General features: G+C 38.1%; 1 protein-coding gene and 1 long non-coding RNA gene across 5 annotated transcripts in view; both read left to right on the forward strand.

The window, feature by feature from the left end:
* Positions 1 to 23,217, forward strand: part of NKAIN3 (Na+/K+ transporting ATPase interacting 3) — a 358,213-nt gene that overhangs the window by 15,457 nt on the left and 319,539 nt on the right. The window lies entirely within an intron of this gene.
* LOC108504527 overlaps positions 1 to 23,217 on the forward strand; it is a 45,852-nt gene that overhangs the window by 2,077 nt on the left and 20,558 nt on the right. The window contains exons 2-3 of one of the 2 annotated variants that reach the window (XR_001877153.1): positions 468 to 556; positions 1,330 to 1,415. This is a non-coding gene — a long non-coding RNA (uncharacterized LOC108504527). Of the gene's footprint in view, positions 1 to 467; positions 557 to 852; positions 924 to 1,329; positions 1,416 to 23,217 lie in introns of those variants that run through there. The other variant, XR_001877154.1, reaches the window with a different exon arrangement.

Genomic DNA, 23,217 nt, shown 5'->3' on the forward strand with positions numbered 1-23,217 from the left:
TAAGCCTAACACAGACACTGAATTTTACCAGTAACCTTTCTTGCTCAGTTGATCTATTTTTTCCATCCTCCTTTAGGGAACTTTGAAGTACTTCCCACAGCTATGCTCAAAAGTGGGTTTGTAGCCTTTTACTGCCATTACTGCTAGTAGACCTTGCTTGAGGCCATAGGGAAGTTGGGACAAAGCCAGGGAAAAACATCAGGCTCCCATCTTAAGCACAAGATCACCATTTGTCTTTTATAAGCCTGTCTTGTCTGATGCTTTCAAATTTTCAGAATAGAGGGCCTTGATATTGAAGTGTTCATGCTTTTTCATAGTGCAGATATAGATTTTTCCTTGGGAAAGTTTGGCCATGTCATGCTGGTCTGTTTGTGAGCAACATGGTGTGTGGTGATGGTACATCTGAGATCATTATTCCTTGCTTTTACTATTAGATTATTCAAAACTCACTTTCTCTGGCTCTCTAGCCTCTGTAAATCCATTAACATAAGTGGAGTTATGGTCATTTATACTTCCTGAATATCAGTTTTAAAAGATAACAGCTGAGTACTTGATGGTAAGTGTCCTTCACATATTTGAAAAAATTCCTCTGATAATAAATGTATATTTTTAAATGTTTCTTATGCCCACATTTTAATAAAGTGCTTAATAGGATTTGAGATTATAATGGTGTCACCGGTAGTTTCTCGTACCATTGTCTGCATTAGGAGGTTTGTGTCTCTATATGCTCTGCCTCCTTCATCCTTGTCCTATTTTGGAAAATGTAAAGATCCTCACAGGTTTTAGGCTGTTTTTACAAGGAAGAGTCAGGATAGTCCTGTAACTTCTGGCCTTTCTGGAACATGCTTTTAGGTCTCCTTTGAAGAAGCATAGAGGAATGATGGTAAGGAAGTTGAAGATATGGCCAGCATAAACACAGATATGTTCAGAAAATAATATTGCCTTCATTAATATTGAAGAAAAAAATTTCAAAAATAAATATGTTACCTAAAACCAATTGAAACCAATGGAATAGTTCTCACTGATTTCAGATTTTGTAGTCAGCCCTGCGCACAGCTGTCTGCAATGCTTTTTGTGTTTTCCTTTAGTTTTTTTCTTCTTTTTCAGATGCTTAAATGCACTTTTTTTAGATTTGCCGCAAGAGGCAAAATTTAGGCTTCCCTGACTGTGGTTTATTGAAAAACTCAATCATAACATTGCATTAACAGAATTCTTCACATCTAGCACTTTTACTTGACAGGGAATAAACTTTATTTCGTCTGGAATTGTTGTCTAAAGACCTTTCCAGAGGTGTCAGGAGAGATTACCTATGTATTCTTCACCTTTCAGAAGAAAGGAAGAGCTGTGAGCCAAACCTGTAACTCAGGGCTGGAACCAGCACATTCCACAGCATCATGCTGGAATATTGGTAGAAGGTAAGAAAACATAATAAATGGTCACTTTTCTGAAAATGTAAGACAAGATTCTTGGAATATATATAAGTTTAGTTTTTATTTCAAGGAGTGGTAAGAACTGGTGCAGTGGGAATATCACAGAATCATAGAATTGTTAGAGTTGGAAGGTGCCTCTGGAGATCATCTTGTCCAACCTTCTTGCCAAGGCAGGGTCAGGAACGTGTCCAGGTGGGTTTTGAATGTCTTCATAGAGGTAGACTCCACAATTTCCCTGGGCAGCCTGTATCAACAAGAGATTTAAACCCTTGTTTTAATGATGTTTTCAGATACAGGTGCATTTTTCCATTTGTGCAGGTGAAGAAAACCTTGGCTTGATTGTCCTCCCTTTGAAAAATAAGAGAAATATTCTCACTGAACTTTGTGTGAAATGGGTTATGATTCTGGTTTGAATGGTGCATATTTACCCCTATTCTGTCTCACTGAGGAATTATTTTTGCATGAAATATATACATACTATATGGGTTAAACACTGTTCCATCTTTACTTTTCTATGAAAACAAATTTCCAGGGATTAGGTGTTCTGTTACAGGGATGTTTGATCAGGAACATATTGTTTGTACAGTTGATTCTGTCTTGAGGCAGATGATCTCTTGTGGCTGCTTTTGACCCTGATTTCAGAAATGGCTAAAAGAAAATGTGCACAAGCTGAATTAAAACCCACAAAGGACTTACAACATTATGTTGGATCGAAAGATCTAGTAACAGAAACTCTGTAGTAATGCATATTGCTTAGGTTTTGCCTAATTTGCAGTCTGCAGTCTTAGCACTACTGGCATAACTTCATTACAGGGGCCTTTTGGTGTAGATGGGAGATATGTCAACAGGATTTTCTCTCTTCCTGCAGGCTGTTATACCACCACTTTAAATGTACAAACTTAGCTGAGGCAGTTATCTACTGATGCAGCCATGTCCCCATCAGTGGCTTTGCCATCCTAGAGCAGATAGCTGTGCTGTTGAAGTTTTCATTTGAGCTAATAGAAGTACAGGGCCATTATGGCACAATTTTGTGATGTAAACTGGATAGTACCTGCCTATGCAAAAGTGAGAAACATATTCAACTACTATCAGTTCTAACATATGAATGGGAAAACTGTCTGTGCTACTCCTATTCCAGTTATGAAGCAGCTCTTTTTCCTTTAAAAATAGTGAATTAAATGGTATGTTTTGAGGAGTGAGAATCTCATTAGTGGCAAGCAGAAAATTGTGCACACCATTTGGATTATCAGAAAGACATTTTGTTAATTATGAATTAGGCCAAAAATGCTTGGTCTGTGCATGTATTTTGTTGCTTTAAAAAGTAATTATCAAGGGTTCTAACAATGACATAAAAAAAACAGCTGAAAGGATGGGAAGGAAGGCAATGACAAGAGAAAAGAGTACAGGTCTTCTTTTACATGTGAGGGTCTTGTTTCTGTTGCTGTATCATTCCAGCCTTACTCTTCAAGTATCATCTGAGCTCTGATAGACATATTGATTCCTGGGGTACTCCTTCTTGCTCAGATTCTAAATAAAACAAGTAAGTCTGCTGGGATCAGCTTCTTTGCTTCTTTGTCTTTAGCCTAGAGAGCTCACAGTTTCTCACAAACTTGATAAAAGGCCAATTTCTCCTGAATATCTGCCGGTGACTCAGAAATGTATTTTCTCAGTCTTAGATTTTATAGTGGTTTTCTTCCATATACATGTTGTTCTGCCAATATTTGCAGAGTGTACAAGGGTGACTGTGAAGGAGCAAGATTCAGGATGGGAACAGTTCCAGGCGTGGAGAAAAGCATACAGCAATTGGCAGGACTTTATTATATGGACCTTACAGTTATCATATGGACTTCACTGTTATTGTGTGGTTTTTATTGTATTCACACTACACAGTGCACAGCCTGGACAAGCCCAGGCTTGCCATGAGTTTGCCTGCTCCCTGCTTCCCCCACTCCTCCCCCTTTTGCCTGTGTCCCTATCCTGGTTTGTCCCCCTGCTAGTCTGTCTCATGCTCCGCCCTATGTTCTGGCCCTTTCCCCTCCCGAGCTGACAAAAGACGGTGTGCACGCGTGAATAGGAGATTCTACTTGCACCCTTCCTCGTGTCCCATCCCCTCTTCGGACCGCGGCAGGTGACCATGCTTTAGACTGCCCAACACCATTTAATGAGTGGATATTTTTCATATTGAATCGTATTGAATCACATTTCATGTTGAATCATTTCAGTCAACAGGAGTTTATGAAAGGCGGGTCCTGCTGACCAACCTAATCTCCTTCTATGACAAGATGACCTATGCAGTGAATGTCTGTGGATGTTTTTTACCTGGACTTTAAGAAAGCTTTAGATACCATTTCCCACAGCATTCTTTGCAGTATTCTCCTGGAGAGACTGACTCCCACGCTGGACCAAGGAAAGAAGTCCTGCCCCTGAGGAGTAAGCAGTGGCAGTGACAATGTCTGATGAACTGACCACAGCTCCCATTCCCTGTCCCTTGTGCAGCTATTGGAAGGAGGTAGAGAATCAGAAATAAAATTCAGCCCAGGAAGAAGGGAGGGGTGTAGGGGAAGGTGTGTTTTACTTTTCATTACTCTGATTTGACTGCTGGTAAATTCCATTAATTTACTCAAGTCAAGTGCGTTATTGCCCATGACGGTGAGTGATCTCTTCCTGCCCTTATCTCAACCCATGAGTCTTTGATTGTATTTTTTGTGCTTGCCCAGCTGAGGAGTGGAGTGGTGGAGCAGCTTTGGTGGGCCTGATATCCAGCCAAGGTCAACTCAGTACGATGTACAACTTTCTCCTTGATAATAACCATTGATGGTTTTGGTTATTATGTATATCTATTTCCACAGTTTCCTTCAGATTGAACAATCCAACTGTTAGTGACCATTGATCAAAATTCTGCTGTTGCGACAGAAATGGCTTTGTCTTTCACTTCTTTGAGGAACCATTCCACTAAATGATCCTGAGACACGATCTATCTGAGAAAGTGTAGTGAGAATATGCTTGCTAAGATAGCAAGGAAAACTTCAGATTATGCTCCTGACATGAGCTGGTGATCTGTACTTGCAGCCCAGGAAGTCAGCCATATGCTGGGCTGCATCAAAAGGAGCATGACCAACAGGTTGAGAGATGTGATTCTGCACCTCTGCTATCACAGAATCATGAGGGTTGGAAGAGGCCTTCGTGTTCACCTAGTGCAACCATCAACCCAGCATCACCATAATCACCCCTAAACCATATCCCTAGTGCTCTGCTGAGACCCCATCTAGAGTACTATGTCCAGCTCTGGACACAGGAAAGACGTGGACCTATGAAGGGTTTCTTTTTAATTATCATAATTATATCTTTGTTTTTGGCATGTGTTCTGTTTTTTACAAACAAAGTGGAAAAGACCAGCATCTTGTTAATGACTATAAGGTTCAGCATGTCACTCATCATCCACTCCCTGTGGGCCTACAAAACAAACAGTGATGCTGTTCCAAGGACTATCACAAGCACCAGGTCAAATATACTTGGAACTGTGGGTTCTTTGAGATCAAAAGTTCATACGTGATTCTGTTGCTTTCCTGGCTGGTGAAGAAACAATCATGGAGTGATGTGGTCAAAGTAATAAGTGAATACATGTGCTCTTTTTTATTATCCCAGAAATTTAGATCATTCTGTTCAGTCAGAGGAGTTTAAAGAGCCCAGTTTCAGATAACTGACAATTTACTACTTAAACCTTAATCTCTTAGTTTAGACAACATCTGGCACCACAGGGCTGGAATGCTGAGGCACATCCATCTAAAATTCATGTTTTCTACCTTCTATAGATTAGAGTCTATGAACTATATAAACATATAAGGTATGCAAAATAATGGTGGGTTCTGTATCAGCAAAGGTAAGCTGTAAAGATCAAACTTTTTACATTAACTTGTGGAGTGTCACCATTAATTCATTAGTTTAAGAAGAAACCACTTTATTTGTTACCTATTTCTAACTGTCAATAAAATGTATTCCATGTGGGAGAGCTCAGTACTAATGATTGATAGTTCATTGTTCAACCAAATGTTTTAACAGCTAGAAAAGGAACAAGATTTTTGGTAACTACTGATGACAGATCTCTCAATATTTTTCTTTTTAATCTTCTTTTTAATGCAAACTATAAAACTCTAAAAAGAGCATCTGGAAGAAAGAAGACAAAGCTGCACAAAAACTTCCAAGAAGCATTAAACAGCACTGTCAAATTCATTTTGTTTGAATTTTATGCAGTCTATTTTAAACTGAAAGGTCAAATTTTCACCTAATGTGAAAATTTTAATTTATTCAAAAGTCTGTCTGTGATATAACAATTATTACAGAGAAGCCTGAGCCATCCCTGTGAAAATATAAGCACATACACATGTGGAACAGGAAAATAGAAGTATTTTAGAAGAATGTCACTAAAGCAAAATAAGTTACTGTGTATATGCGTGTACTTGTGTCTTGTGGTGTAAACACAGATTTTGGTTGGTTTCTACTGCCTACCTCAATGTGGGGTTGACTCTTGGGAAGGCATTGATCTTGGAGGAATTGTTCAGTCAATCCAGAAAAGCAATGGGATGGGGAATTTGAGAATCTGAGCTTGTAGAAAGCCAACCTGATTTATTTTTATATGATTATAGCAGTTAATGGATTTTCATGCAATAGTTTTATTACTGTTGAATCAATATTTTTAGATAAAAAGTTTTCCACTGTGTAAGATTTTTTGATCAGTTTATTATTCATGTGCAGCATTTAGACTGTGTTACTCCAACTCTCTCCAATAATTCCTGAACAATCAGCACATACTTAAGGACAAGCCTGTGAGCAGCATCTTTGAGAATAGTGAAAGCCAAGTCCACATGTGAATTTCAGCTGTCACTGGATTGGCTGATATTAATTCTGGGTAGGTTCAGCATTTGAAATAGATATATTGGGAAAAGATACCTGTACTGAAAAACATTTTTTCTATTATTATTTTGTGGAGATTGGCACACACAAAATTCAAGAGATTCATGTAGCTGACGTTAAGTGCAAGAGTGTATCTAAGCCTGGGCTTCAACCTGTGAATAATTGTGCCTTACCAATTTTATTGGGGGTTTTCTTTTTTTAAGCGTAAAACTATATTTTAACTGAAAGGGATTAATAAGAAAACTCTGAATGTGATGTAAGGTCTACAGAGTGAAACCACTTTATATTTAATGTATCAATCTTATCATAAATTGTCTGGAGACCAGCGTCTGCAGGAAAATTACAGTAGGCTCCAAAATAGCTGGCAACTGCATTTTCAAATTTATAGATGGAAATAAAAAATAAGTAATTGTTGGAATTCTATGTTGTGTGATATATGCTCACATAGTCTTCCTTTTCTTTCTGCAAAGGGATTAATTTATAAGTGTATGAAAAAAGACAATTGTTGTGTGTTTGAGTTCATAAACAATTTTTCATACACCTCTTATTTTTTAATGTTTTCTTTAGGACTTGCAAATATTTATTTTTAAGAGGGTCCTTAGATTATTCCCTGGTATATATGGCGCTCAGTCTTTCTGTCTCCTGTTAAATGGAATGTGAAGGTCAGACTCTGAGGTTGCAGAAACAGCGAGGGGATGTATTTCAGTCAGTGTTGGATGTAGTTTCTTTTTGATGTGAATGTGATTTGCTAGGTTTCATATATCCTATAAAATAACTCATGACAGCTACATGCTACAACAGATAGCTTTTCTTCCTTCCATAAACCTTTGACTTGACTTTTCTTTCCACTGACTTACATTAAATAGAAAATTTGTGCTAACTTTTGCTCAATAGATGTTCAGAAGGTATGGTTTAAATGTGGCAGAAACCCATGAAAATATTTTCAGGGATCAGTTGGCTGCAGGTGGTGTTTGTGCTGACAGAGATGGAAATGATTTATCTGAAGTTTTGTTCCTTCTGGGGTCAGACCTGGCAATTATTTCGTCATGGTAGAAATGCCCATACTTACTAGTAAGGTGCTGGCTTGAGATATGTGGTGACAATGGCTTCTCCTTTTTCCCCTTAAAATCCATCCTGACCAAACCTTTCTTAGCCTTTTTTTCCATCGCCTTGACATGTAGTCCAGTGTTTCCCCACTTTTTTTTTTCTTTTTTTTAATCAAGTGACTGTATCTCAGTTCTGAAAAGGATGGAAGATATAGAGTGTTTCCACAATTCTCATGTTTCGAAATCACACTGAATAGCCTTTGAAAAAAAAAACATACTTTCCCTAGTTTTGCCTGTTTGTGTACTTATCTGTAGAGGTTCATGCATATATAATTAAACAAAAAAATATTCTTAATTATTTTGAAAACCATTTTCTAATGCCTTCTGAACCACCACACCATCTGTAAACTGCTAACATAGTTCTAACAGAGCAAAAGTGTTGAAAGTGTTCACACTGGGAATCATGATGAACTTAATTAACAATAGAAGAGTTACAATAGAGTTTATCTTAGCTATACACTGTATTTTAGTGAAGTTTCCAGGGTGGTCAGGTGTGAGAGAAATGCAGTATTAGAAGATTATAAACTGGGATCTATGAATAAGGTCAAAATAAAGGCTGGAAATAGTTTGCTGAGTACATTTAAGAAGCTGAAACTTCTCTGAAACCCCCAGGCAAATTGGGTTTTCTCACTCTACGTGGAGTCGATTCTGAGCATGAATTGTCATTTGTGGAAATTGTGGAAGGCTAAGGAGTACAAATGCACCATATATTCTCTTTAGTGAGAAAAAATTCAAATGAACTGTGTGTGACTTGGTCAAACATAAGGACAGAGTAGAGATAAAAGGTTTGCACTACAGACCCGACTTCTTTGTGACTAGTTGGTACTAAAGCAGCCTCCAAAACCTGTTGGTTTATACATTGCTTTCTTCTGGTTTAGTTAAGGACATGCAAACTATTTTTCAAACTGTTTTTCAGTACTGTTTTTATGAAACTATTTTCCGGGGAACATTTGGGATAGGTATAAAACTCCAGATATTTCCAGTAATGACTTTTTGCTTTTATTTTTCCGTAAAGCAGGTTTGTTCAGGACTGCTCTATTAATTTGGATATCATTTGTTTAGTACCATCTTGAAGACAAGCAGACAAGTTACTTGGGCAGTTGAACGGAGAAAGCTGGTGTTGCATATTTTACTTTGATAATCAGCTTCAAAGTAGTAAAGCTAGAAGGATTCAGAAATATAATAATTAGATCTAATAGGAATAGATTCACTGTAATGGATAAATAGTGAAACACATGAGAGGATCTGGAGGCTGTAATCATGTCCTGTAATGTTTTTCAGTGTCTGAATTCAGTTTTCACTAGTGTTACATCTGATCTACAACTGTGTAAAGGAAGCAGTGCCACATCTGTGTACTTAAAGTTCTAGCCACAGCCAAATTTTGCTCACTTGCTAAAGAATTTAGATGACTAGTCCTTATCTGATAAGTTGTATCTTTCTGTATTAATTGCATTAATATGCACTTACCATTTTGCATATTATTACATCCCTGTTCCGCTGTTGTAGTCAACTAGTTTAAGGCTGTTTCTTGGTAACTGAAGATTATGCATATGGTCCCAGGTAGTCCTAAGAAGGAAATCATGTTCTTACTTTTGCTGTAAGTTTTCTTCAAAAATATTTAAAACATTGAAAATAAAAAGCTATTTTTTCATGCTTTTAATTGTTTGAACTCAAGACAGCAGAGTCAGTAGTTGGCTACCATTTTAATATTGTACTGTATTTCTCTTTGAGCAGAAGTACTGCATCCTAATGAAAATGTCATGATGTAATATGAATTACTTCATATGCACATTTTTCATGAGTAATAGCAATTTTAGTCATATTTCTAACCAAAGTTGATTGTAGTCATGAATAAGATAAATACGCTTTTTTCTCTTTAGTTTTTATTACTTTCTACCAAATATACACATGCAAATACATACACATATATGTGTATGTATTTATTTACTTTCTGATTCATACCATTACTTGCTGTTATGTAGGTATTACCTAGCATGTGCAGAGTTTTGTGTTCATTTTGTTCTTGTTCGTTTGTAGTATATAATACGTAACCACATGGTTACTCTCTGTATGACATGCTTTATTGACTCACTGTAGTTTTCACATGCCAAGTATTGGTGGGATATACTTCTTTAGGGGGGTTAAATTTTAACTTCCTTACCATGAAGTGGTGGATATTTGAAGATTTGAGCGTATTGGATAGAGATGTTCTACAACTACCATGAGTCCCTTGTTATCCTGCACAGATTCCTCCCTGGAGGAGTCTCTCCACAATTGGTCTCATCCTGTTGTACTAATGTAGAACTGGCCTCTTCTCTTGAGCCAATCACTTCCCTAAAACCTGATAAGGCAGTTGGATTTGGATATGGGGATGCAAGGTGATGATAGGGCATATAGATCCTTCACATTGGTCTACTGGAAAACTTTTGGAAGTGTGATATGTGAGTGGATTGTAGACTGGCAGGCCAGGGTTTAGGCTCTGGAATAGGTATGTATATTGCTGGACTTACAGGTTGTTGAAGTTAGAAATGTTTTGGGGTGAACATCCAATCACTGACTAAATAAAAATTCTCAGTCAATAGGATGTGAAAAATACATAAAAGAAGGTGGAAAATAGGGATGTCTCTATGGATGAGAACTGTTATTTTTTACGCTAGTATATGTTTACATGCTTCGAATTTTCTGTAGTTCTCTCATTGCAGCTTTTTATTGCTTCTTAGCAGCTTAGTATGACTTGGAAGAAAGCAGCTGATGATGCATGAGAGAAAGTGGTATCCACTAGGGTGTTTTTTTCCTCTTCATTTTAATGCACTGCATATGGATATCTTCCGTATCCCATTTTATGTATTTTTACTATCAGTGCAAAGAAGTGGAACAAATGTGAGCAAGAACAGATTTCATTTGCTCTTTCACTGCCATTATCCTGTTAGTACTTTATTACTTACTGAAAGCCTATTTTGGAGTAACGGTATGGTGCTGCATAAGAGCAAAGTTGTGATTAATGACAAGGTTTTGATCTTTTTTCTGTTGTAATGGGAAAATGCTAACTTAAAGCAGAAGTTATGTGCTTTACCTTACTCCCTGAGAGTTTAATGTAAGCAGTGTGGAAGATGCTGCCATTTGCAGTATAGCTGATAACATTACTCATTATACATATTTTCTTCCGGTTGATGGAGGCAAATTCTGCACGTAGAGATCTCAGTTCCTACATCTTTATGCATTATTCAGGATAAGGGATTAACCAATATGTGTGGATGTATTTTAGGCTCTTGGCTGTTTGGAAACCACTCATGGTGATTGTTCTAGGTACCAGAGCTACATGATCAGTCGCCTAAATCACATGAGATTATTTCTATTCCTTACTGGATGATCAAACCTTACTGGTCATGCAAGAATGACAAAGCAATGTGACAAGGAACTACATTGTTCTTTTCTTTTCCCGTTAATCACTGTTTGACCTTCCCAGTTTCCTCAGACAGTGGATGGCCCTGGCTAGGGCAGGACTGCCAGAGTCTTTCTGGGGAGGTTCTTCTTGCACTTGCTGAAGTGGTCACTTTTTACTGAGGCATTTATGTGCTGGAGGGATACCAAGAATTACATGATGATACATTATCCTTTCACTTGTGAATAAGTGTGTTAAGACTGAAAAGTATTCTGGATGTGCTTTTGGATCTGCTTATATATTTCAGTCAGCCTAGAGTAGAGCCCAAACTGTGGGTGGTCTGATAAGCTCTGAAATAAGGTTTTGCGTCCTCTGTCCCCAGCAAACTGAATGAAGCAGATGCCCCTCCTTCCCTGTCCCCTTCTAATCCTTTTTTCTTCTCTATTTATACAAACACTCACCGTCAGAGTCAGACTAGATGGCAACCTAGTGTTTAGAGTCATGGTTTGACTTTTTGAGCGCTGAAGAAGGAATTGAGCTTGTCTTCCATTACCTAGGCAAGTGCTCTCACTGCTCTGGAGAGGAGGCAGGGAACTCCCCAGGATGCTTTAAAAAATCTGGTGCTGGGTGCTGCTCTGAAAAAGTGATGATAAGAAGTGTGAAAGCTCCAGTGTGAGTATCCAGCTCTCAAGTGCCCAAATTAGGTTATTTCAGATCCCCTTAGTTTCTGGATTCAAACTGATTTAGGCATGAACTAGATATTAAACACTTCCTCCCTCTTTAAGAAAATTTAGCATAAAGCAGAAAATCACATTTTAAAGTGCCAAGGGAGATCTAAGGACACAACTGGGGCTGCAGCTGAGGTTGGGAATAGTCATTCATTATTCTCAACAATGCAGAGTTTATCAGGTTCAGAGTCTGGCATCAAAATTCTCACAGCACTTTTGGTCTTTAATCTTAGAACTGCTGATCTAGCAGGTTTCCTATTCTTAAGATGTTTCCTTTGAACGTAGCAGATCTTTAGGGGATCATAGGTCCTATATCAGGATTAATAGTTCATAAAACTAGTTTACTGAAATCACTTTTAGCCTTAAATATTTCCACAATGCTTATGGGAGAAAAAACTTTATCGACAGAAATGTTGTAGCAGCGATGAAAAGGCAGTGCAAACCTGACTGAAATGAAATCTAGTTCAGAATCTGAGAGAAAAACTGTCGGTGGTTTTGCTTCTCTGTCTGACCAAACTGATCTTGGGACCTTCTCCCAAGATATGAGGACTATGATATGAGGGGAAGATATGTGGAGAAAATATGAGAAATATGAGGAAGAACTACTCTACTGTGTGGGTGACTGTGCACTGGAATAGATTGCCCTTAGAGGTTGTGGAGTCTCCCTCACTGGAGATATTCAAGAACTATCAGGATGCAATCCTGTGCCACGTGCTCTAGGATGACCCTGCTTGAGCAGAGAGGTTGGACCAGATAACCCACTGTGGTTCCTTCCAACCTGACCCATCCTGTGATTCTCAAGTATTTGAACTGCTGTCCTCTGTTGGCTTCATACTTTCCCCTGATTCTTCTCCTGTCATTTCTGGCATCCTCTTTCATAACATCCAAAATCCTTGCATCATTCCATCAAAAAAATCACCTTGGTTTATAAAAACCCAGTGTAAACTGTAACTAATTTCTGCCCACCAGGATGTATATACCTGGTGTAAATCTTTCCTTTCTTAACCATATTTGTACAACACATCCACTATTTAGTTCTTAATCCTTAAAACACCACATAAACTGCTTTTCTGAAGTCCATGGTATATTTATTTATGTAATTTCTTATGTGCTTTATGTACAAAAGCAAATTCCGTGTCAAGTTACTTGCTTACCAGTGTGAATGTGGAGAGTAGGACCAACAAGTATTTGTTCCGTTCTAGCTGTGTTTCCTGTCGTAAGCTTAAAACATTTACGGGTTGCATAAAATAAGACTTAAAAATAAAAGCAGATTTACATCAAAGCCGAATTAAATAGTCCAAGAGCTGCAGCACAAAACTGGGCTACTTTCTTGATCATTCATAGCAGCCATGTGGTCCACAGATGCCATCAGGTAAGAATGTACATCTGGGTGTACCATTCTTTTTTCTTCCTTGCTACGTAATTAAGTATGTTTACATGCAGATATCCATATATTTTAGAACATTTAAGAAAGATTGCAAGAAATTAAGAATTATTTTTTCATGCTTTTTAAGTAACTAGTGGATGGACTTGAGCTATCCCGGTGTATATTATTGTCCGGGTATATTATATCCCGGTGTATATTAATTCCTGTGGTGTGTCTGAAGTAAACTGCTGATGTTTTTCAAGACAAAGGTTTATTGATTATTATGGTGCTCTCAGGGAATCATTACTTTCTTTCTAGCACAGGTACCTGTAATCTTTTGGGAACTGACTTCTGTTTAGATGAATTGTCATCTGTTTGATCTGCGAAGAGCCATGAGAGGATTACCGGTGACATGGGATATCACACTTTTTTGATAAACAACTTTTCATTGAGCTGAAATGCATGTTTCTGTGCTTTTAAATATTCAAGTTATATTTAAAAATGCAAAAAAAAAAAAAGAGAGAAGAAGGAAATCTGAAGAAGCTATTAATGACCCTCAAAGCAAATAAAAAACCAGAGCGTATGAAGGAGAAGAAACAGTCTCCTCTTAAATAGTTCTAACAAAGAGAGCACAGTTAAACATGGTCTGTAAATTGTAACTACTTTTTTTTAAACTGAGAGATACGGGAAATCAGCAAGACAAGAATTCAAACACTTCAGACTGGCTGCTGAAACCAAGCTTGATCAAGTATACTTGACCAATTTAGTAGTCAGTTTGTTTTCCCGGTGACACGGATTACAAAAATGATGCTGTTTAGACTTCAGGATACATTTTAAATATTTGTAGTAGTTTATAAACCTTAGTAAATTATTTTTTTGCAGCCTGAGTCATATATATGTATTTTTAAACATAGATAGGCTATGCAGAGATTGGGTCAAATTCACAGGGTAGTTGAATCTGAAATAAAAATAAATATAAAAAAGTAAAAATTGAAGTAAATCATGTAGCACATGATAAGTTTTCAGTGTCTTAAAAACCATACATCAGTGTTAGTGGCCCTTACAGACTGTAACATAATGATAAATGATATAGAAGGGAACCCCTTGAAAAGAATTTTGATGTATGAAAGCTCCATATCTGGCCAAGGAAAGTTTTCCAGTCAGGTTTTCTTTAGGTTCATTTAGTATCCTAATTATTAAGCTGTATTACATGAGATGTTATTATTTGAAGTCCTCTGTGAAAGGTATCTAAAGCCACTTAATCCAATTCTGTGTTCTCAAATTGTCTTAGCTTTTATTAATACGGTTAAAAATGACCAAAGAGGAAACTATTTTTTTTACTCAGTAAAAAAACTAGAGCAAAATTATTTTGATATTGATCTGCAATAGTAATGCATGTATGTATTTATTGGAACTGTCAGCAAGGAAAAAAAAAGATTTTTGTCCATTTGTCATCACAACTTGTTTCTGAAATGTAAACAGAATAATTTCTGGTTTACTATTAGAGAAAGGATGTTGGGAGACGTAAATTTATTAAGGATGAAGTTTGTATTACAAATTTGAAATTCTAAAAGTTTGATTAAGAACAGTTTTGTGTTAAATTTGGTTGGAGCATGCATTGCACAAAATTTGAGTATTATTTATCTCTACATTCTGTAAAAGTAACAAAATCAAATAATAGAAGGGTTTTTTTGTTTTCTGAAAATAAGAAATTTTTGAGTATTTGTAAGCACAGTGGATATGAAGACTTTAATTTTAAACCCAGGAAATATCTATGTTCTTCTGCAATTAAGGGAATACTGCCTGTTGTTTTGAAGTCCACCGTTATCAGAGGTTAAGTTCCTTCTTGAAATCTACAGTAAGGAGCTCCTTACTGTAATTACCTTCCAAACATGAAAGTTGAGAATATTAACACATTTGCAGCTTTGGGGCACAGATTAAGAGCTTTGTTTTCCATCTCACTGTCTTTTGATCTCTGGGTTTGAAATGCATGGAGAGTAAATCTAAGTAGTACTGTAAGAACAAATCCAGTCTGTCACTAGATGTGTTTATCCCCTTGAGAGACAACAATTAAGTTAGAAAGAGTCCATATGATTTTCTTAGTTTGCCAAAAATTTACTTGTTCCTGTTACAGGCATAAATTGATTATTTGGAATACGTAAGAAGCCCATAAAGAAAATAGTTTGATTTTTCCAGTTTTCATTTTTGCAGGTTTGAAACTGTTAAATAAGCTTTTTGCATTTTTTTCTAGCTTTGTCAAAAGTTAATAGGCATTTTATGTCCTGAATATTATCTATTAATAGAAATTTCATCTTAAATTTTCAGTAAATAATGTGTGTTGAGATTAAAATACATGCGGAGAGTTAGTGCTTCATGTTGGAAGAATATTTCCTATATATCGGATGTCCATGTAACTTTTAGAAAAGACAACATTTTCGTTTCCTGAAGTAGAAAGATACTATTTCTACTTTTATTCTAGATGCAAATACTGGTTGAAATAAATCAGAAGTTGAACCTAAAATATACACAGAATAATTATATATTGTTTTTAGGATATGGAATATATATTGTTCTAAATATACGTAATATGTATTTATATATTTGTCTAAGCACTCCAACCAAGGAGCTTAAATAACTTCAACTTAACTGAGGCAGAGGCAAAACTGGTGTTACTGAATGGGCATGATTTTTATTATATGGAGGATGTTTTGCAGGGTTATAAGCAGGCCATTTGTTTTTTGCAGTACTTTTCAAACAAAAGAATTCTAACCAGGAACAATATCAGATCTTTGGTGTTCACTTTGGTGCAGTTGCCATTTTCTGAGCATTGAAATATAATATGGACAAGGTCTTCTGAAAAGATGATCACAGAGACTTTCAGAACTGTACCACTGGACTGTATCCCACACCCAAACTTAGTGTTTTGTTTTCTTGCAAAATCTCTTGATAATCAAGAGAATCCCCGATCTTGGTCCTATTTTTAGAGTGTCTATAGAACATAGTAGTATGATCAAAAACATCCCCCTTGGAGGATCATTACAGGTGAAGGCACGTAAGTGCGAGCAAGATCTGATCTCAGTTTGAGTCAGTTGTTGGGAGCTAAATACTTCTGAAAGCCAGACAGTTTACAAGTAAGGATCTAGAAGAGAAGGGAGAGGGAGAGGGAGAAGGAGAGGGAGAGAGAGATGATTGTGATTGAATGCCTTCTTTGCATCAGTCTTCACAGATAAGACCAGCCCTCAGGGATCTCTGAAACAGGAGACCTGGGCAAATTAATGTCAGGAGAAAGATCTTCCCTTGGTCAAGGAGGACTGGGTTGGAGAACACCTAAACAAACTTAGCATCCGCAAGTCCTTGGGCTCTAATGGGATGCATCCATGAGTGCTGAAAAGAACTGGCAGACATCATAGCTAGGCCTCTCATGGTCATCTTTGAGAGGTCATGGAGATCAGGAGAGATCCTTAAGAACTGGAAGAAAGCAAATATCACTCCATTCTTCAAAAAGGGCAAGAAGGAAGACCCAGGGAACTACTGGCCAGTTAGCCTCACCTCAGTCCCTGAAAGGTGATGGAGCACATCATTCTGGAGGCCATCTCTACCCACATGGAAGACAAGAAGGTGATCAGAAGTAGTCAGCATGGGTTCACTAAAAGTAAATCATGTTTGACCAACCTGATTGCCTTCTGCAATGAAACCGCAACATAGATGGATGAAGGGAGAGCAGTGGATATTGTCTACCTTGGTTTCAGCAAGGCTTTCAACACTCTTTCCTCATTAAATCCCTATAGGCAAACCCAAGAAGTGTGGGTTGGATGAGTCAACAATGGGATGGATTGAGAACTGGCTGAGTGGCAGATCCCAGAGGGTTATGATCACTGGTACAGAGTCTAGTCAGAGGCCTGTCACTAGTGGTGTCTTCCAGGATTCTATACTGGTCCTAGTGTTGTTTTAACTTGTTCATCAATGATTTAGATGAAGAGGCACGTACCTCCTCAGCAAGTTTACTGATGATACAAAACTGGGAGGAGTGACTGATACCTCAGAAGGTTGTGCAGCCCTTCAGAGGGACCTTGATAGGTTGGGGAGATGGGCAGAGAGGAGCTGTCTGAAGTTCAACAAGGGCAAATGCAGGATCCTGCACTGGGGGAGGAGTAACCCCATGCACCAGCACAGGCTGAGGGCTGACCTGCTGTAAAGCAGCTCTGCAGAGAAGGACCTGGGGGTCCTGGTGGACAACAAGTTGTCCATGAGCCAGCAGTGTGCCCTGGTGGCCAAGAGGGCCAATGGTATCCTGAGGTACATTAGAAAGAGCATTGCCAGCAGGTTGAGGGAGGTGATCCTGCCCCTCTACTCAGCCCTGGTGAGGTCACATCTGGAATGCTGTGTCCAGTTCTGGGCTCCTCAGTACAAGAGAGATATGGAGCTCCTGGAGTGGGTCCAATAGAGCTCATCAAGGATCTGGAGAATTGTTCTTACAATGAAATACTGAGGCAGCTGGGCCTGTTCAACCTCAAAACAGGTGACTGAGAGGGGACCTCATTAATGTGTATAAGTATCTAAAAAGTAGATGTCAAGAGGATGGAGCCACTCTGCTCAGTGGTGCCGACCAATGGAACAGAAACTGATACACAGGAAGTTCCACCTGAACATGAGGAAGAAATTCTTTACAGTGAGAGTGACTGAGCACTGGGACAGAGTGCCCAGAGAGGTTATGGAGTCTCCCTCACTGGAGATACACTAGAACTGTCTGGATTCAATCCCAGGCAATGTGCTCTGGGATGACTCTGCTTGAGCAGGAAGGTTGGACCAGATGACCCACTGTGGTTCCTTCCAACCTGACCCATTCTGTGACTCTGTGAAACCTAGATCCAGTCAATGCTCATGAAGACTGTCATTATAATACAACATGTAAATAATAACGAAGCTCTCAATCAACCAAAAATGGTCAACAAGGCTGAAGCTTAATGTGCACTTGAATCAAATTACGATTGCTTAGGTGGCCACAAAATTCAGGTTTCCTAGAGTTTCAGAGCATTCAATGGCTAAAATTGAATGTCTTGGAGCATTATATTACATTTGACTTTTAAGAAAAATATAAAACAATTATTGTATTTTTTATTTCTGTAAATAGTTAAATAAATAGTAAATAGTAAGTTAGAGAATATTCTATGTAGTATGAGTAGAGTAAGCATTTACTGCTAATGTGTGGTCAGGTCAATTTAAAATACTGTTTCATATGACCAGGTAAAAAAAACTGATCATGGAGATATTTACAGAAAATATACACAAGAAGGTTTTCAGCATACAAGAAAAGGCATTTAATGTCTAAGTATACTTACATACAAACTAGAGCTTTGAAGTTGAGCACTGAGCTTGTTTCCTAAAAGGTCTTGAAGGGCAATTATCTTTTACATGTGAAAATATTGGCAATTGCTGCACTAAGTGGCTGTTGGGAAGCCCTGTACAAGCACCATCAACTTTTTTGGGAGGTTTTACATTTCTTTCTTTAGACCCAGCAGAGAACTGTAGAAGAAAAAACCCTCCACATTTTGGTTCAAAGCAGCCATCTCCCTTGATTGACTGAGTATTTCTGTCAACCAGAGGTATTTAGTGTGATTGAGCAATGAGACTGAGGAGCTGTCAAATGCTCTTTTTTCATGGCGTGTATGGATTCATGATGGATTGGCTGTGTGCCTCATACCAGAGCACGACAGCCTCAGATAAAATGAACTGAGGTCCTCTGCCACCATGCAAGCGGATCAGCATCCCAGGGAGATTGACTGGGATACCATCAGTGTACATCACTCTTCAAGGCACTAATTCAGATCTGGAAAACCCTTTCCAGCGTACTTCAAAACAAGGGAACTTTATTTTATCATTACTCTTCTCAAAGAAGATTACCTGGATCTCAAAACTTAGTTTCCTCTGTAGACAGATATTGGAGTTTGTCTGAACTTGCTTACTACTGGCAAATTCTACTATCTCAGTCATATTGCTGTCTTTTGTTATGTGCACATCTTTTGTTCAGGAGAGCTTTTTGATATTGCTAATTTGTGGTACATTAACTGTGGGCTCTTTTATTGTAATGATGCTGAGAAGAACAATAACCTCACAGCATTTTACATGAGCCCAAGATCATGTATTGAAGTGATTCAATTGCAAAGCTTGTGGTTTTTTTTATATGATTTTGTTATTGTTTGTATTTAAATATATGTAAATGGTACAATGGTTTATAAATGTTATATGTTACAAATCAAATGACAAACCCACATCACCTCAATATGGGATGATATTCAGTGAAGACTGACACATAATAACTACTCTGGGGTTGGTATTAGTGTGTTGTATATATAAAACTCTTGTTTTCCTGTTCCATCTTTTTTTCAATGTGACGTCCTCAGTGAAGTGTCTCACAGTGAAGTCTTTCTTAACTCAGCTTTTTGAGCTTCATCCTTTCCTATCACCCATCCCATTTCTGCATGGAAGGGGAAGCAGCTTCCTTTCTAAGCAGACCCTTCATCAACCCATTTATTCTCCTAAAAAAAAGGTATTTTTACTGCTTTCAAGGTTAGGCTGTCTAGATACAATTCAACATAAGTTTCCACTGCTGAAATAAAAGGGTGTCTTCTTTCAGGGCAGCAGTTGTTTTATTATTATGGCTCCATGCTGGCTCCTTCCAAGAAAATGTCTACTCCCAGTTGTTGGATTTCTTGCTATGATGTGAAGATCTTCCTTTATATGAACACCTAATGGTCAAACTCCCTAGGTTTTTAAATGTGGAAATTAATCTTACCTCACCAATGTCCAAAGGAAAGCATCCCAGAAGACTTGCATGTCAGAGCTAACCACACTGTGAGGGAAACTAAGTGGACTGGTTACTATCTTGAAAAGAGAAGCTTGCGTATTTTGTGTAAAATCCTGCATCCTAACTCAGTAGAAAGAAAAGCCTTCCAATGCTACCTGTAATACCTTGTCTTCTGTTGTACAAAGGAATGAATTAGACTTCCATCATGGTCCAGATTGTGTGTCCCTCAAAGAAAACCACTTATTTTCAGGATGCTAGCAGATTCTGACTTGATCTTTATCATGGACATTAAGGATATATATACATGAAAATAACTTTTTGTTTTTCCTCTGCCATGTGTTACTCGTATATTTCTACAAGGTACTTAAACTGGTAGGTTTTTTTAGTTTTTTGACCTTCTTCTGAGATTATTAAAATATGTTGCACTTTAGGTGACCTTTTTTTTTGTGCAATAGCATTAAAATCAGTTAGGAGGAAATAGTTAATCATGCTATTTGTCGAATCAACTAAATTTAGGATATAAGGAATTGCTATTTGGCATCTGAAAGACATTTGATATGGCCATATGGTAACAGGGGATTCCTCCTTTGGATGAGGTGCTGCTGTAAACTTTTGCCAGCAGGCTGGTAGAAGGGAGAGACTAGCAGTCATCAGCACATTTACAGACAGCAAATCATGTAGGCTTTTTAATTCGGGCTTGGGGAAGAGTGAATGGAATTCAGTGTCATGAAAGCCTGAGCGATTCATTATAAATACATGCAAAGCAATGTGCACTGGAAGGGATAATTTGAGATGCCTTGGATCCAAATTCTTTGCTGTTACACAATTAGACAGTTCTAACAACCTGGCTTGTTCTTTTTTAAATTTCTTTTTTAATCTCAAGATGACTGTCACTTCTCTTTTGTCTTTGCATCTAGTAGTGTCATGGTACTTAGCAGTAATTACTATGGGTGCTAGTACCCGTGTAGTTTCTTACTAGTGTGGTACTTCTCTAGGACCAGCTTCTCTCAAAGGGGTCAGCAGGATAGTTTGGGAGGTCGAATTGGAGACATGTCCCTTCAGGAAACATTTTGGAGCCTATGATTCTTGCACAGCACACTGATTATGCACTCGGCAGCAGTGGCTAAAGGCAAAGGTATGCTGATGCAGCTACTGGAAACTCAGGAGAAATTGTCAACAGGACTCATTATGTTAACTTCAACAGCTCAGTCGTGTAGGTAAGTTACTGCTTTACTGAAATAGATGGGACAGCTGCAGTTCAGCACCGTTCCGCTGAATTAGCAGGCAGAATTTAATAGTGACCTACTACAGAAAAGAAGTAAAGGGTCACAAAGAAAGCATCAATGAATGAAGGCTGGAAGCAATGTTTACCCAGGGAGATTTAATCGGTACTCAGGTGGTTGGGAACAGGGATGGCCAGTTTTAATTAGTCCTTGGAGACATGAGAAACGTGTGGCAAGCTACTTACTGTTCGTTTTGGATAAATAGAAAATACAGAATGCCCGGCACTACACGTGAGGCTGTAATTAAGGGTTGCCATTTTTCATGCTGCTGTTTACTTAGTCACTAATTGGCACAGCCACGTGTTTTGATCTAAGCAAGGTTCACTTACCTAGCTGTTATTAGAGGTTCTGGTTTCCAGTTTAGACAACAATAAATCAAAACCGCAGAAAAAGTACAAAAAAGACGTGAACCCGTTGGAGCGGGTCCAGAGGAGGGCCACAAAAATGTTCCAAGGGATGGCACACCTCTCCTGTGAGGAAAGACTGAGAAAATTAGGGTAGTTCAGCCCGAAGAAGCGGAGGCTCCAGGGAGCTTTTTAGTACCTAAAGAGGGTGGACAGACTTCAAAGGAGAACTTACTGTGATAGGACAAGGGGTAATGGTTTTAAACTAAAAGAGGGCAAATTCAGACTAGATATAAGGAAGAAATTTTTTACAATAAGGGTGGTGAAACACTGACATGGATTGCCCAGAGAGGTTGTAGATGCCCCATCCCTGGAAGTCTTCTAGGTCAGGTTTGGTGGGGCTCTGAGCAACGTGACATAGTTGAAGATGTCCCTGCTTGTTGCAGGGGGCTTGGACTAGATGGCCTTTAAATGTCCCTTCCAACCAAACCATTCTATGGTAAAAAATCAGTCAGTTTATCTTCATCAGTCAATTTTTTACTGCTGGAAAGAAGTTACTACTGATGACCTGAAGCACGCCGTAGTTAAAATTCGGTTTATAAAATTGAATTTTACAACCACACAATGATTTTTTTTTCTTCCTCTCCTTCACTCATCTGTCGTTGAGGGAATCCTAGGAATTATTAAAGACAAAGCAAAACTGAGGTTATGATGATTGCCTTATCTTTCATATGCATGTCCAAAACTAACCAGATGTATTCTAATTTCATAACCATCTTCTGCTTGTAGGGATTTTTTTTCTGGAAGATTCAGAGTTAGTTTACTCAGAACTGAAATCTCATTTACTATCTGATACCACCTTAAGGCAGTTTTTCTCACAGTAAGTTACTTCTTGTTACCTCAGTCTACTCTATCAAGGGGAAAGCTCATCATTCCTGTGAGTTTATTCATAGGAAAATGATAATTGGTGAAATGTGGAATAATCTATTACAGATTTGCTATAGATTTTGTTTTAGAAATCCCTATATTCCTTTATCACGAGTCAATGTTTAAACTTTGGTCCTACTATTGCATTTTTAATACTGTATCGTTATAATGCATGTAGTAACTAAATCATGGGCTCATATGAGCTAAATGATATTAATGTTAACAGAAGCACAGCTAGACAAACCACAAGTGTGCTCAGGTGTGCTAAGTTAAATTAAGTGGAAATTTACTACTGTGAGCTGTGCAATATGAGATTCAGTACCGTCTCATTTGTTTGCAACTGGTTTTTAGGCACATCCACTGATGCCAAAGAAATCTGGACATCTTTTGTTTGTACATTGCAAAAAAGGGATGTGAGTCTGTTTATCATATCCTGAGGGAATCGGTACCCTGGTAGTACAAAAAGGAAGGAAGTGCAATGCATCCTCTGTGTCAAAGGTGGTGTGGATTGGTTTTCCTGTTCTATACAAGGAGGGATGGAGCACTCTGAGGCACAGTTCCTAGTAAAGCACTCTCCCTATTTGCTATTTCTTTAGGAGACTACTCACATTTAATGTGGTACTATATGGTTAGGGATGCTGAGACATTTTCTGGAAAAGTATTTCTTCTGAAAAAAATAGGTTTGCCAGTCCCACCCCCACAAGTACACCTGTTTGCAGGAAGAGTCTGGTTTAGACAGAATTCCTATACTGAAGGAAAAAAAAAGTGGTGAAAATAAGTTGTCCTCTTTTAATATTTTGAAAAAATTTCGAATGTAGCAGAATAGTGTTCATTAGCCTATGTCTGAGAAGCCTGCTTGTCTTGTGCTGTCTGCTGCTGGGAAGCCACTGCTTCTCTCTGTGCTGTGTAGTCTTGAATGAACACAAACACGCAGA

The sequence above is a fragment of the Lepidothrix coronata genome, unplaced genomic scaffold, assembly GCF_001604755.1.
Source record: "Lepidothrix coronata isolate B3197 unplaced genomic scaffold, Lepidothrix_coronata-1.0 Scaffold166, whole genome shotgun sequence".
Taxonomy (NCBI): domain Eukaryota; kingdom Metazoa; phylum Chordata; class Aves; order Passeriformes; family Pipridae; genus Lepidothrix; species Lepidothrix coronata.